Raw genomic sequence first — 16,369 nt, forward strand, 5'->3', positions numbered from 1 at the left:
ACAATCTTAACCGAGGTGGAAGAGGCAGAGACTCCCTTCTGGAGAGGAAAAACACCGCCTTCACAAGCTGCCAGCTTCACGGCCGCCGGAAGCAGCGCACAGGTACGCAGCCTCCCTGGAGGCGCGGGGCCCTGAGCCGGGGAGCGCCCCTGCTGTGGGCATTTTGTGGACCCAGCACAATCGACACCAGCGGCATAATATCTGACTGTGCCTGCTACTAAAACATTGGGGAGGACCCCCAGAAAACACGGTTCACAAAGAAACTAAAACTGGCTCCTAAAGGGCCCACGCGCAAACTCACCCATTTCAGAAAGCATCCTAAAATCACCAGAAAGAAAGGTGCACAGTGCTGTGGTGACAAGAGACTCAGCTAATAGGCCCTGAGTGCATCTCGGTGAGGGGTGAGACCTCTCCAGGGACTGAGTTCTCCCTGAGGCCTGTGAGCCCAGGGTCTGCCCCACCCGTTAGAGCACCTATTTAATCCAACTCAGCCAGGGCAGGCAGCCCACCCTAGAGACTGGCCCCACACAACAACAAGCCCTCAGGCAACTTGTGGGCCTGCATAGATTGGTGACTGGATTCTCTGCAGCCTGGCAACTGAGCCGACTTGAGCTGGGCAGGGTGTGCACAAGGAGCAGGTGGAGAGTGTGGGGCGGTGGCGGAGTGTGTGGGGCTCCCGCCGTGGAGAGACTGGGTCCGCTTGGGGAGGTCCGGGCACGCAGACGGGTCAGGACTGTGTTGACTGTGTGTGTGGACCTGTGGGCGGCAGGGCTTCTCAGCCGCAGAAGACTTGTGCTTCTCAAAGACCCACATAGGAGGTTTGCCCCACCTTCCAAAGCCTGAAACAATTGGGTGCTCCTGTGCCTGAGGCCAGCCCCACCCAGCTGCAATCCTCAGAGAGCTGACAAGAGACCTAATAGGCTAGAGGCTTACAGCAATTGTAAGCCCCTGAGCCTAACAACCTGCCACGCTGGGGGCCTGCTCACTTAAAAGAAATACTGCAACAAAAATGTGGTATTAGAACTTGCGGCCAACTGTGCTGGGGCTCCCCACACCTGATAAAGAGACTGAAGGACCCACAACAACTACAAGCAGCTGAGCATTACAACAGCTGGCCAGGAGCATAACTCAGCCTCCCTGGGCGCCTGCAGGGAGAGAAAACAGGCCACAACAGAAGGACACACGTAGCCCACATAGGGGTCACCCCTGGAACATTGAGAACTGAGGGAAGCACACGGGAAGCCTCCTAAGGCATCACTTACATAAGGTCACCTATCCAAGAGCAGGAGACGTAGCTGACCTACCTAATACGTAGACACAAGCACAGGGAAAGAGGCAAAATGAGGAGGCAAAGGAATACATTCCAAGTAAGGGACCAGGACAAACCCCAGAAAAGGAACTAAGTGAAACAGAAATGAGCAACCTACCTGACAGAGAGTTCAAACTAAGAGTATTAAGGATGCTCACTGATCTGGGGAGAAGAATAGATGAACTCAGTGAGAATGTCAACAAAGAAATGGAAGATATAAAAAAGAACCAATCAGAAATGAAGAATACAATACTGGAAATGAAAAATTCATTAGAGGGACTCAAAAGCAGAGTAGAGGATACAGAAGAACGGATCTGTGAGCTGGATGAAAGACTAGAAGAAATTACCCAAGCTGAACAGGCAAAAGAGAAAAGAATTAAAAAGAGTGAGGACAGTCTAAGGGACCTCTGGGACAACATCAAGCGCACTAACATCCGTGTTATAGGTGTCCCGGAAGGAGAAGAGCGAGACAAAGGGGCAGAGAATCTGTTTCAAGAAATAATAGATGAAAACTTCCCTAACCTAAGGAAGGAAACAGACATCCAGGTACAGGAAGCACAGAGACCCAAACAAGATAAACCCAAAGAGGCCCACACCAAGACACATCATAATCAAAATGTCCAGAATTAAAAATAAAGAGAGAATCCTAAAAGCCGCAAGAGAAGGTCAAGTTACATACAAAGGAAACCCCATAAGGCTATCAGCTGACTTCTCTGCAGAAACCTTACAGGCTAGAAGAGAATGGCACGATATATTTAAAGTGCTAAAAGGAAAAAACTTACAGCCAAGAGTACTCAACCCAGCAAGGTTATCATTCAAAATGGAAGGAGAGATCAAAATTTTCCCAGATAAGCAAAAATTAAAGGAGTTTGTCACCAAGAAACCAGTGCTACAAGAAATGTTAAAGGCACTGATTCAAGGGGAAAAGAGAAGACCACAAATGGGAAAAATTATCTATTTCCATGATTAGAACGTAATGGATACAAATGCACAAAAAAGAGGTTAGATATGATATCAAAAACGTAAAAGGAGGAAAGAGGGGAGTTAAAGAGTACAGCTTTCAGACAGAGGTCAAACTAAAGTGACCTTCAATTCTGTATAGAAGAAGGAAGGAACAGAGAAGGACTACTAAAACACTGAGAAAAAAAAAAAGTTAAAAAATGGCAGTAAGTACATACTTATCAATAGCTACTTTAAACGTCAATGGACTAAATGCTCCAATTAAAAGGCATAGGGTGGCTGACTGGATAAAAAAACAAGACCCATATATATACTGCATACAAGAGACACACTTCAGACCTAAAGACACTCACAAACTGAAAGTGAAGGGATGGAAAAAGATACTCCACGCAAATGGCAATGGAAAGAAAGCTGGGGTAGCAGTACTCATATCAGACAAAATAGACTTTAAAACAAAAACTGTAAAAAGAGCCAAAAAGAGCATTACATAATGATCAAGGGAACAATCCAACAAGAAGATATAACACTTGTAAATATCTACGCACCCAATGTAGGTGCACCTAAATATATAAAGCAATTATTAACAGACATAAACAGAAATAGACAGTAACACAATAATAGTAGGGGACTTTAACACTCCACTTACACCAACGGAGAGATCATCCAAACAGAAGATCAATAAGGAAACATTGGCCTTAAACGACACACTAGAACAGATGGACCTAGTAGATATATACAGAGCATTACATCCAAAAACAGAAGAATACACGTTCTTTTCAAATGCACATGGAACAATCTCCAGGATTGATCACATATTAGGCCACAAAACAAGTCTCCATAAATTTAAGATGATTGAAATAATACCAAGCATCTTTTCTGACCACAACGGTATGAACCCAGAAATCAACTATAGGAAGAAAATCAGAAAAGCCACAAATACATGGAGATTAAACAAAATGCTACTGAACAACGACTGGGTTAATGAAGAAATCAAAGAAGAAATCAAAAAATACCTGGAGACAAATGAAAATGAAAAGACGACATGCCAGAATTTATGGGATACAGCAAAAGCAGTTCTAAGAGGGAAGTTTATAGCGATACAGGCCTATCTCAACAAACAAGAAAAATCTCAAATAAACAATCTAACAATGCACCTAAAGGAACTGGAAAAAGAAGAACAAACAAAGCCCAAAATCAGTAGAAGAAGGGAAATAATAAAAATCAGAGCACAAATAAATGAAATAGAGACCAAAAAAACAATAGAAAAAATTAATAAAACCAAGCTGGTTTCTGGTTCTTTGAAAAGATCAACAAAATTGACAAATCTTTAGCTAGTCCCACCAAGAAAAAAAGAGAGAAGGCACAAATAAGTAAAGTCAGAAATGAAAGAGGAGAGGTTACAACAGACACCTCAGAAATACAAAAGATTATAAGAGAATACTATCAAAAGCTATATGCCAACAAATTCAACAATCTGGAAGAAATGGATAAATTCTTAGAATCATACAGCCTTCCAAAACTGGATCAAGAAGAAGTAGAGAATTTGAATAGACCAATCACCAGTAAGGAGATCGAAACAGTAATCACAAACCTCCCCAAAAATTAAAGACGGCTTCCCTGGTGAATTCTACCAAACATTCAAAGAAGACTTAATACCTATCCTTCTCAAACTCTTCCAAAAAACTGAGGAGGGGGGGAAGCTCCCTAACTCAGTCTATGAAGCTGACATTACCCTGATACCAAAACCAGACAAGGACAACACAAAAAAAGAAAATTACAGGCCAATATCACTGATGAACATCGATGCAAAAATCCTCAACAAAATACGAGCAAATCGCATACAACAATACATTAAAAAGATTATACACCATGATCAAGTGGGATTTATTCCAGGTATGCAGGGATGGTTTAACATTCGCAAATCAATCAACATTATACACCACATTAATAAAATGAAGAATAAAAATCACATGATCATCTCAACAGATGCAGAGAAAGCATTTGACAAAATACAGCATCCATTTATGATAAAAACTCTGAATAAAATGGGTATAGAAGGAAAGTATCTCCACATAATAAAGACCATATATGAGAAACCCACAGCTAATATCATCCTCAATGTTGAAAAACTGAAAGCTATCCCCCTAAGAACAGGAACGAGACAAGGATGCCCACTGTCACCACTCCTATTTAACATAGTACTGGAAGTAGTGGTTTTTATATATAGAAAACCCTAAGGAATCCATCAGAAAACTTTTAGAAGTAATGAACGAATATGGTAAAGTAGCAGGATACAAAATGAACATACAAAAATCAGTTGCATTTCTGTACACAAACAACGAAGTAGCAGAAAGAGAAATTAACAATACCGTCCCATTTACAACTGCAACAAAAAGAATAAAATACCTAGGAATAAACTTAACCAAAGAGGTGAAAGATCTGTACACCGAAAACTATAAAACATTTCTGAAAGAAATTGAAGAAGACACAAAGAAATGGAAAGATATTCTGTGCTCTTGGATTGGAAGAATTAATATAGTTAAGATGTCCATACTTCCTAAAGCCATCTATAGATTCAATGCAGTCCCTATCAAAGTTCCAACAACATTTTTCACAGAAATAGAACAAAGAATCCTAAAATTCATATGGAACAACAAAAGACCCCGAATAGCTAAAGGAATCCTGAGAAAAAAGAACAAAGCTGGAGGTATCACACTCCCTGATTTCAAAATATACTACAAAGCTATAGTAACCAAAACAGCATGGTACTGGCACAAAAACAGATGCACAGATCAATGGAATAGAATCGAAAGCCCAGAAATAAACCCACACATCTATGGACAGCTAATTTTTGACAAAGGAGCCAAGAACATACAATGGGGAAAAGAAAGTCTCTTCAACAAATGGTGTTGGGAAAACTGGATAGCCATATGCAAAAAAATGAAAGTAGACTCTTACCTTACACCATACACAAAAATTAACTCCAAATGGATTAAAGACTTGAATGTAAGACCTGAAACTGTGAAAATTCTAGTAGAAAACATAGGCAGTACGCTCTTCGACATCGGTCTTAGCAACGTCTTTTCGAACACCACGTCTGACTGGGCAAGAGAAACAATAGAAAAAATAAACAAATGGGACTACATCAAACTAAAAAGCTTCTGCACAGCAAAGGAAACCATCAACAAAACGAAAAGACAACCTAACAATTGGGAGAAGATATTTGCAAACCATACATCTGATAAGGGCTTAATCTCCAAAATATATAAAGAACTCATGCATCTCAACAACAAAAAAACTGCCAACCCAATTAAAAAATGGGCAAAAGACCTGAACAGACGTTTCTCCAAAGAAGATATACAGATGGCCAACAGACGCATGAAACGATGTTCAAAATCACTAACTATCAGGGAAATGTAAATCAATACTACAATGAGATATCGCCTCACGCCTGTCAGAATGGCTATAATTAACAAGACAGGAAACAACATGTGTTGGAGAGGATGTGGAGAGAAGGGAACTCTCATACACTGCTGGTGGGAGTGCAAACTGGTGCAGCCACTATGGAAAACAGTATGGAGATTCCTCGAAAAATCAAGGATAGAACTACCATATGATCCAGCTATTCCACTGCTGGGTATTTATCCAAAGAACTTGAAAACACCAATTTGTAAAGGTACATGCAACCCTGTGTTCATTGCAGCGTTTTTCACAATAGCCAAGACTTGGAAGCAACCTAAATGCCCATCAAGGGACGAATGGATAAAGAAGATGTGGTATATATACACAATGGAATATCAGCCATAAGAAACAATGAAATCCAACCATTTGTGACAACATGGATGGACATTGAGGGTATAATGCAAAGTGAAATAAGTCAGAGGGAGAAGGTCAAATATGGTATGATTTCCTTCATTAAGTAGTAAACAATAACAACAATAAACAAACACATAGAGACAGAGATTGGATTGGTGGTTACCAGAGGGGAAGGGGGGAGGGAGGAGGGTGAAAGGGATAATTGGGTACATGTGTGTGGTGATGGGTTGTAATTAGTATTTTGGTGGTGAACATGATGTAATCTATGCACAAATAGAAGTACAATGATGTATACCTGAAATTTTTACAATGTTATAAACCAATGTTACTGCAATAAACAAAAAATTAAAAAAAAAAAAAAAAGGAAGTTGGGATTGTTGATAGTTTAGTCATGAACTCTTACATGAATCTCCATCCATTAGATGGATATCTTCATGAGGACTGAAAGTAATTTTTTTCATTTAAATTTATGCTGCTCCTTATCACTGCTTCCCCTAGATGTGACTAATTTTATAATAGGACAATGGAAATTAGAATGTAGATCCTCTTGAATATTTAAAAGTGTCATGAGACCAAAAGCATATTGTAGGTGATTTGAAACAGATTTGTAGTCTGAACGAATTAGTGTGGTGATGATTTTAACATCAGGAATCTTTTGGTTTAATGATATTTCTAAAATCTATTTAGTAACATAAAATATATGTATGCTAAAAAATTATAAAATATTACAAGCATCCAAATTATATGTAATTGATCACAGTCATATGCTTAGATTGTAGAAAATACACTATAATATTATTATATAAGGGGAATATGTATAATATTTTTTATTTTCTAAATTGTGTATAATAGGAGTATATTACATAACATTTAAAAAAAATAAATTAAAAGATAATCACTTGGTACGTAATTAGAACAATTACCAAAAGAAAATCAAAATCTTTTAAAATTTTGGCTTTATTTCTATATTAGAAGACTATCTGAATTTCTTTTTATCCTCATCAACTTTTAAATCCTGAATCAAGAATTGAAAGCCTGCTTTTAAAACTTCTCACAAAGATTTACAGAGTTTTAGAAGTGAACAGATGTACTCCCTGTGATTTTTATTCATCCCCCAAAATGAAACCTTCCAAACCCTTTGTGTCCCTGAGTCAGGGTTTCTGATGACTTAATTTTTCAGGAAAAGTAGAGCAAAGGTTGATGATCAAAGGGCATTTTCAGAAATCGAATGAAGTCAGAGATCACTGAGCACATCCATGCCATCTGGAAGGCCAGAGCCAATAAAGACTGTTAAATCTTCATGGAAACTCAATTTACCCATGAAGTTATTATATTATTTTTAATTATAAAATATGTGCCTATTTTAGAGGGTGCAAACTACAGGAAAAGAGAAAGATAAATAAAATCAACAGTCTTACCCCATGAAAACAAAAATGGCTAATGTTTGGTTGTGTTTCCTTTCAGTATTTTTCCTTGAATATTTTTGCTCACAAATAAAATCAAAGTATTAAAGTATGCACAACTTAAGTTCCTTCTTTTCTTCTTAACAACTTACCGTAAGACTTTTTCCACTAGTGTTCTTTCTGGAAACACTAAATAAGTTTAAATTGTTGGATCAGAAATAGGAAATTAAACAATGGAGTGAAAAATCCACTAATTTGGGAATTGTAGCCATGCTTTTTCAGTCCCCACAATGTCCCTGTTTGGAGGTGCAAATGTGGCGCCAGTTTCTTTGGATAGCAGGGAGGATGGAACGGGTGGACCAGAATGAGTTGGTGTAAACAAATCACCTAGTAAAGGTGTTAAAGTACAGATGTCCTGACTGCAGAATATCAGCCCCAGATATTCTGATTCAGCAACCTTGAGGTAAGACCCATGGGCCTGCATTTTTAACAAGGACCCTGAGTGGTTGTGTTGCAGGAGATTCTGGGACACCCATTGAAATTCCGTGGATTAGATCACACTTGTTTTCAGAAATTGTTAGAGAGGAGTTGAAAAAGTCCATAGGCAATAGAGGACGTGAAGGAAAGATACTAAAGTTGCCAGCACTGCCTCACTTGAGTTCAAGAAACCCAGGATAATCAGCTCCCTAGACAGAGCTAGTCAAGGGCACTAGCTATACTCCTCAAGACCCTCAGTCTCTTCCACCCAGCTTATGTCAAACATTCTTTGGTTTCATAGTATCCTTGCTTCTCCTGTCTCTTCCCTTTGTGTGTGCTTCCCATCACCTTTCAAGGCACAAGTTTTAGTTAAAGGACAAGTTCATACCGGAACCTAGGTCCCTTGACCCATTTCCAAGGATCTTCCTACTGCACCACTCTTCAAATCCTGATTTTCAGAGTTCCCAAGCAATATCTCTTTCAAGAAGCTTTTTCCAATTCTCTAGTCCTTTCTGTGTTTCTATAGTAACTCGCCCCACCCCAGTGTGCTTACTTCTTTCATCACGTTTATTATATAGTTCACTCAACATCCTTCTCTACTAAACCGAATTAACGTGTGCCCAGCACAGTCCCTGGGACAGAATATATATACGATAATATTTTATGAATTAATGAATAAATGTACAACCTTCTTAAGGCATCAGTGGTTAAAAGGACATAGTCCATCTATATAATATGAGTTTTTCCTCCCTTGGTTAAGCTCTGTGTTTTTTCAAATGCCAATATTTTGAAGTTTCATCTCTTGTTTAGGCAGCATTCATCTTTTCTGAAACAGCAAGAGTATATCATTTCATTCTATTACACATACATCTTGAGGTAGGATTTCTTTTTAAATTTATTTCAATCGGTTGGTCTGATTTCCATCGGAGAATTTATTTTGTTATTTTATCCTCTGATCAGAATAACTGCTCTGTAAAGGAAAGGAATAAAATGTTCAAAGAAGATAGTTGTTCTATTGACATTGTATTAAAATGCAAATGCAATGCAAACTAGAAGAAGTAAAGCTGCCAAATAATCTGGATCATCTCTGAGTCCAGGAGGAAATTCAAATTACTCACTTTCTCTGTAGTAAGCCGTTGCAAGCCTCTATATGCATATTCCTTGAAAGAAAAACAAGGAAACTAACTGAAAAAGTGAGCTGGAGGATATTCATTTTTCATGCTTGGTTACCCAGTGAGAAACATCCATTTTCTAACATATTGTCAAAACTAAACTTTCATTTAAAAATACACGTATCATGCATATTATTTCTGAATCATTTTGGGTTTCAAGGAAACCCTAGCCTCACCTTCTTAGCCCCAAGCTACCTCCATATACTTTTCATACCTCAAATATTCACCTTGTTTTGTTCACCTGTTGCTAGTCACTGCCCTCAAGGATTCCCTTCCCATTAGACTAGCTGACAGTTGTATAAAATCCGTTCAGCTCCTTGCTTTCTTGTAGAACTTGGACATAAGTTTTCATAATTTAAGAATTTCCTTATTAACCTGCATCTCACTATGTTATATGCCCTCAAATTACCTCTTTTATTTTACCTCTTACATTCTTCTTTTCCTAACTCGATTCCAGCTTCTTTGAACTCCTTGCTGGTCCTGAGCCACCAAGCACACTCCTGACCCAGAGCCACTGGCCTTACTGTCATCTCTGCGTGCAATGCTTCTTCTTTTCCTTGGAACTCAGCATAGCCCACTCCCTCACTTCCTCTGGGTTTTTATTCAAATGTCAACTAATCAAAGAGCCTGTATTCTCTATTTCTGCACTCTGCTTTATTATTTTTTATAGCATTTATCATCCACTGACACATTATATATCAATTGTTTTATGTCTATTACTATGAATCTGAATATGCTAACATGAGAGCAATGACTTTTTCTGTTTTCTTTACTGCTCTTGCCCTAACACCTAAAATAGTGCCTGGGACATAATAGGTGCTCAGAAAATATTTGTTAAGTAAGGGAATGATTATCACGGGGAAATAGCGAGGCAGTTTTTGAAAAGGGTAAATGACAGAAGGTCTGAGGTTTTAAAGTAGCATTTAAAATATACTATTCCTTAACTCCTTTGGAGACCGTTATTAGAACCAGTGGTGTTTATAGACTCAGCTTTCATTTCTGAGATGAATCCCACCATTACTCTCTCCCCTTTCACACCTTTGACTTTAAACAGAACTCCATTCTCTGTAGGAATACAGATTTGTGTCAGAAAATTATGTATGAAAATGCGATCATAAGTACATTTTGTTTTATAACTTTGTGTTATATAAGACTAATACAAGAGTACTCTTCTCTGTCAAAAAATAGCCTTAATAGTGTAGGTTTGACAAATCCCCAATGATTAGATATTTACGCTGTGTTCAGTTTTTTAGTTTTCTAAATTACATTGAAATGTCCATTTGTGTGAAGAAATCTGTAAATTCACCCATAGATATTTCTATTGGATAACTTCCTTGGTGTAGAACTGTGATCTCAAAAAGCAAGGCTATTTTTACAGCTTTTGAAGCACACTCCCAAATTCCCTTCCAGAAAGGCTGTACCAATTTACTAGCAGTGCAAGAGAGTGACTATTTATGGTGTCTGTATTAGTTAGGGTTCTCCAGAGAAACAGAACCAATAGGATATAAAAGGAGATTTACTATGAGGAATTGGCTTACACAATTATGGAGACTGAGAAGTCCCACAATCTGCCATCTACAAGCTAGAGACCCAGGAAAGCCGGTGGTATAATTCAGTCTGAATGGAAAGCCTAAGAACCTGGGGACCTGATATAAATCCCAGTCTCAGGGAAAGAGAAGGGATGAAATATCCCAATTCCTCCTTCTTCTGCCTTTTTGTCCTATTCAGGCTTTCCCTGGATTAGATGATGCCCACCCATATTGGGGACCGCAATCTACTTTAAGGAATCCACAATTCAAATGCTAATCCAGAAACACCCTCACAGACACACCCAGAAATAACGTTTACTCAGATATCTGGGCATCCCCTGATCCACTCAAGTTGAGATGAAACTTAACTATCACACCCACTCTTACCTCTTTTATTCAATATAGTATTGGAAGTCCTAGCCATAAAAATTAGGCAAAAAAAAGAAAGAAAGAAAAGGCATCCAAATTGGAAAGGAAGAAGTAAAACTGTCTCTATTTACAGATGACATGAAATTATATATAGAAAACCCTAAAGACTCCACCAAAAGAATGTTAAAACTAATAAATGAATTCAATAAAGTTACAGGATACAACATCAATGCACAGAAATATGTTGCAGTTCTATACACTAATAATGAACTAGCAAAAAGAGAGATTAAGAAAACAATCCCATTTACAATGGGATCAAAATGAATAAAATACATAGGAATAACTTTGACTAAGGAGATGAAAGACCTGTACACTGAAAACTATAAGACATTGATGAAAGAAATTTAAGAAGACACAAATAAATGGAAAGATCTTCTGTGCTCATGGATTGGAAGAATTAATATTGTTAAAATGTCTATACTACCCAAAGCAATCTACAGATTCAATGCCATCTCTATCAAAATTCCAATGGCATTTTTCACAGAAATAGAACAAGCAAACCTAAAATTGGTATGGAGCCACAAAAGACCCCTAATAGCCAAAGCAATCTTGAGAAAGAAGAACAAAGCTGAAGAAATCAAAATTTGAGCTCTCTGAGTTCAAACTATGTTACAAAGCTATAGTAATCAAAACAGTATGGAGTAGAATAGAGACCCCAGAAACAAACCCACAAGTATATAGTCCATTAATTTACTACAAAGGAACCAAGAATATTCAACGAAGAAAGGACAGTCTCTTCAATAAATGGTGTTGGGAAAACTGGACAGCCCCACACAAAAGAATGAAACAGGACCACTATCTTACACCATACATCAAAATTAACTCAAAATGGATTAAAAACTTCAATGTAAGACCCGAAACCAAAAAATTAGAAGAAAACATGGGCTGTAAGCTCCTTGAAATCTGTCTTGGCAATGATTTTTTGGATTTGACGCCAAAAGCAAAGGCAACAAAAGCAAAAATAAACAAGTGGGACTACATCAAACTGAAAAGCTTCTGCACAGCGAAGGAAATTATCAACAAAATGAAAAGGCAACCTACCTGAATGAGAAAATATTTGCAAATCATATATCTGATAAGGGGTTAATACCTAAAATATATAAAGAATTCATACAACTCAATAGCAAAAAAATAATCTGATTAAAAAAATGGGCAGAGCATCTGAATAGACATTTTTCCGAAGAAGACATGCAGAAGGCCAACAGGTACGTGAAAAGATACTCAACATCCCTAATCATCAGGAAAATCCAAATCAAAACCACAATGAGATAGCACCTCACACCTATTAGAATGCCAATTATCAAAAAGACAAGAAATAACAAGTGGCAAGGATGTGGAGAAAAGGGAACCTTTGCACACTGTAGGTGGGAAAGTAAATTGATACAGCCATTATGGAAAACAGGATGGAGGTTCCTCAAAAAATTAAAAATAGAACACCATATGATCCAGCAATTTCATTTCTGAATATTTATCCAAAGAAAACAAAAACATAAACTCAGAAAGACATATGCACCCCCATGTTCATTGCACCACTAGTTACAATAGCCAAGATATAGAAACAACCTAAGTGTGCATCAACAAATGAATGGATAAAGATGCTACCCAGCCATAAAAAAAGATGAAATCTTGCCATTTGTGACAACATGGATGGACCAAAGAGTATTATGCTGAGTGAAATAAGCCAGACAGAGAAAGACAAATACCATATGATCTCATTTATATGTGGAATCCAAAAAAAAAAGAAAAAACAAAGCTCAGAGATAAAGAGAACAGATTGGTGATTGCCAGAGGTGGAGAGTGGGCAAAATGGGTGAAGGGAGTCAAAAGGTACAAACTTCCAGTTATAAAATAAGTAAGTCACAGGGATGTAATCTATAGCATGACAACTATAGTTAATAATATTGTATCGCATATTTGAAAGTTGCTAAGACAGTAATCTTAAAAATTCTTACCACAAGAAAAAAAATTTATGACTAAATATGGCAACAGATGGATGTTAACTATATAATGTTTTAAGTCAATGATACCTCAATATAAACAAAAAACAAAACAAAAAATACTTAACATCGCAACTTCACCCCTTCTCAACTTGGCACTTATATCCATTTCATTAAACCATACTTAATCTCCAAATAAAACCAATAACAAGGTTATGATTTCACCTAACATGATAACTATCCTGCATACAACCAAAAACCCACTAACCTTTTCCCCAGAAGAGGACACAAAGACCTTGGATAATGTTCACTCTTCTCCTTGATACTGTTTAACTTAAATACTATGATGAAAAATTAACAATACCTAAATACTATGATAAAAAGTCAATACATTTATCTTATATTACATGATAAGGGAATTATAGGAAAAAAGGTATTTGATACACACACATAAGCATTCATAACAAAATGAGGAAGAATATTTAAGACAATTACAGTCTTCAGTTCTGTAACTGGTCACACGGCTGTAACTTATATAAATAACCACCTTCTTTCACTATCCATTTTGTATTCCCTTTGCCTTCAGCTTGGCTGGTTGTGGTTCTTTACCTGATGTGCTAAGACTGAATGTTTATATCCCCCCCAAATTCATATGTTGAAACCTAATCACCCACGTGGTAATTGGAGGTGGGGTCTTTGGGAGGTGATTAGGTCAAGTAGGTGGAGCCCTCATAAATGAGATTAGTGAGTACCCTTATAAAAGAGACCCCAGATAGCTCCCTTGCCCCTTATGACATGTAAGGACACAGCAAGCAGATGGCCGTCTATAACTCAGGTCCTCAAGTTAGCAGGTCCTCATCAGACACTGTCTGCCAGCAACTTGATCTTGGACTTCCCAGCCTCTAGAACTGTGAGAAATAAATGTTTGTAGTTGAAACCACCCACTTAATGATATTTTTATTATAGCAGCCTGAACAGACTAAGACAACGCCCACAAAAACACTAGTTATTACTATTCCTTAAAATCTTTGCTCAGTTTGATAAGTGAAAACTTGTTTATTTGCAATTGTTTTTCTGCTACTGAGGTTGAAATTTTTATGTGACCGTTTATATATTTTCTTTGTGATATATTAATTCTTCTTCCTTTTCTTACTAAATTGTAGAAAAATTTTATATATATTATGACTATTAAATCTTTGTCATATATGTGCAAAGATTTTCTTCCTTTATGACCATTTATATATCTTTTTTTTAAAATTTTTATTTATTTATTTTTCCCCCAAAGCCCCAGTAGATAGTTGTATGTCATAGCTGCACATCCTTCTAGCTGCTGTATGTGGAATGCGGCCTCAGCGTGGCCGGAGAAGCAGTGCATCGGTGTGCGCCCAGGATCTGAACCCGGGCCGCCAGTAGCGGAGCGCGCGCACTTAACCACTAAGCCACGGGGCCGGCCCTGTATATCGTCTTTGTAATAGTCTCATTTCTCTATTTTTTCATCTCTGTCTTATTGGATTTCAGGAAACTTTTACGTATATTATGACTATTACAAAAAAAAGATTTTTCTCCCTTTCTTTTTCATTAAATTTTGATTCTGAGTATTCTTTTCCCAGTCAAATCTGTCACCTCTCTCTATTGTTTCTGAATTTAGTGACATATTTGCTTAGGAAGTTCTTTCTGAAAACACTTTTGTGGGTTTTTAAAGAAATATTAAAATCTTTCCACAATCTAGAAGTTATTTTGGTGCAACAATTAGCATTTTGTTCTATTAGTGACATTTATTAGTTATTCAGTCTTTCTCCACAGATCTCAAGTGACACCTTTATTGTATTCTAAATTATTTATATTTACATAGGTCTGTCTCTTGACTTTCTATTGTTTCCATTGTCTGTCTCTTCCTAAGCTGGTATCACATCGTACCAACTATTGCTGCTTCATATGAAGCATTTTTTTTTACTGTGTACAGCAAATACCCCTATGTTGTGTCTTTTGAATATTCTCTTCATTGGTCTCAAACAACTGATCTTTCAGGTGACCTTGATGATCATTCTGACACAGTCTCAGAAATCCCACTGGAATTCCCTTGAACCAAACCATCTTAATTTCAAAAGAATTTATATGTCAATAACATTACATTTTCTAACATATAAAGTAAAGACAATAGTAATAAAAAACATGTAGCCCTGCCCTGCCCGTGTTGCTGGGTGGCTGCACTAGGCACTTGGAGGGCTCCCGTGTGTACACTCGCTTTGGACGCCCAGTCACCCTGGTCCTACTTCCAGGTCTCCCAGAGCAGCATTTTGCTACAACTGTTTAGCTTTAGTTGGTAATGGAAAAAAGCCCAAATACTCTCCCAATAAAATGATAATCTTGAATGATCTGAAAAAGAAGACTGTTATTGAATAGAATTTCCTACAGAGGTAAAGGAGGTCAAATTGAAGTGAGATAGAATTGTGGTTGTTTTGGACCCCAGGATTAAGGTGTTTACATGCACACACAATCCCCCTCAGTTGCATGTCTTTGAAACCTGCTATAACCCAAAAAGCCTTTGTGTCTTATGTCGTGATAGGGTGTCCTGAGGTGCATTGCTTTCAACATGTAGGAGCAAAATTGCAATCTGAAAAAGGGACTCATAAGAATATTTGCTACTTCTTCCCAGGAACTACGAAGAGGATCTCAAGCAGCAAATATTTATTGCATTAACTTCAGTCAGGATGCTTCCCTCCTCTGTGTATCTAATGACCATGGCACAGTGTGCATTTTTGCTGCCAAAGATCCAAAATAGGAATAAACAGTCTAGTTTGGCCTCAGCCAATTTTCTTATGAAATTCTTTAGTTCCAGATGGAGTTTTCCCAAATTTCAGGTTCCCCTGGGTTCTCATGCATTTGTGCTCTTGGTACAGAGTCAAACGCTGTCATTTCAATTTATACAGAAGGCAGCTACTATACACATTCCTATTCATCTTCAAGGAGTGCACCCAGGATGTCTATGGGCAGTTTCTAGAAATGACCAGTGACAAGCTGTGGTTCTTCACAAGTGTGTGCCATCAACACCCATGCTGACCGCCCCATTGAGCACTGAGTGGGCCCCTCAGACTCCTCTGGGGCTGGTGCTCGCACGCTGAGGACCTTGTGGGTAACAGAGTCGGAGGGACTGCCCTGATGACCCTTGGCCTTGAAGCCATATGTGGTCATTTGCTTTCCTAAGGAAGCCTTCCTTCTTCCGATATTAGAAGAAAAGAATAATTGCCAAGGCCTATGTAGATACTTCAGTGGCTTTGAACAAACCGTGCCTCACTATTGGGTTGTTATCTTTTAGTTCAACTGTGAAGTTTAGCTT

The 16,369-nt window shown here is 37.9% G+C and overlaps 1 pseudogene; it reads left to right on the forward strand.

Moving 5' to 3' along the window:
- The window catches only part of LOC147913246 (WD repeat domain phosphoinositide-interacting protein 3 pseudogene), a 39,643-nt pseudogene extending 23,551 nt beyond the window's left edge, over nt 1-16,092 (forward strand).
- Nucleotides 16,093-16,369: the final 277 nt, after the last annotated feature.

This window comes from Ceratotherium simum, chromosome 29 (assembly GCF_057802395.1).
Source record: "Ceratotherium simum simum isolate JZ-2026a chromosome 29, ASM5780239v1, whole genome shotgun sequence".
In the NCBI taxonomy this organism is placed as follows: Eukaryota; Metazoa; Chordata; class Mammalia; order Perissodactyla; family Rhinocerotidae; genus Ceratotherium; species Ceratotherium simum.